Below are 931 nucleotides of genomic sequence, written 5' to 3' on the forward strand. Positions count from 1 at the left end.
TAGGTTCTTCCTGTAGAAGACCGGAATACTGGCAACTTTGCTGCACCATGATAATGAGCTGAGGATTCAACTCAAAGCTACCGACTCCAATGGAGGGTATGCAGATGCTACTCCCATATGAAGCAGTAGAGGGGTTAGAATATAACCCCAGAGTCCTTCTGGACTGTTCATTTTCGCTTAGATCCATGATGGAGAAAGGGAGATGATGTAAAATAGAGAAAATATTTTTATTTATTTAATTTATTTATTTATTTCAAAAATAAAATAAATTAAAATAAAATAAATAAAAATGGGTGAAGATTTTCGAAAAAAGAGGAGAGAGAAAGTGGTTAGGAAGTTTTGAAAAGGATATGATGATTTTTGAAAAAGGTTTTCAATTTAAAAAAAATATTTTTGAATTTTTAAAGGAAATTTTCGACAATTAGCTTAAAAATAGAGAGAAAAAATATTTTTGAATTTAAAGAGGAGAGAGAGAAAACACCAAGGAACACCAAACTTAAAAATTTTAATATCAAGACACAAGGAAAACTCAAGAACACTTTGAAGACTCACAAGAACACAAGAACATGAAGAAGGAACACCAAACTTAAAATTTTTTTTTAAAAAACCAAACCAAAATTTTCGAAAATCAAGGGAAATCAACAGGAAAACACCAAACTTAAAGTTTGGCACAAAATTTAATAGAGAAAATATTATTTTTGAAAAATATTTTAAAAAGAGTGTACCAAACTGCCACGGACTTAGACCAACGCTCTAGCCAATTGGGCAGTAAATGTAACACTTGTTTTGAAGAAGGATATTTTTAACCAAGAACAATAATAAGAGACTCTAAACCAAAAAGAAAAAATTTTCCTAATCTAAGCAACAAAATAAACCGTCAGTTGTTCAAACACGAACAATCCCCGACAACGGCGCCAAAAACTTGGTGCAT

At 31.3% G+C, this 931-nt stretch overlaps 1 long non-coding RNA gene across 1 annotated transcript in view; it reads right to left on the reverse strand.

Moving 5' to 3' along the window:
- The window catches only part of LOC107643389, an 8,476-nt gene that overhangs the window by 6,750 nt on the left and 795 nt on the right, over positions 1-931 (reverse strand). The gene's annotated exons all lie outside the window — the stretch shown is intronic.

This window comes from Arachis ipaensis, chromosome B05 (genome assembly GCF_000816755.2).
Source record: "Arachis ipaensis cultivar K30076 chromosome B05, Araip1.1, whole genome shotgun sequence".
Taxonomy (NCBI): Eukaryota; Viridiplantae; Streptophyta; class Magnoliopsida; order Fabales; family Fabaceae; genus Arachis; species Arachis ipaensis.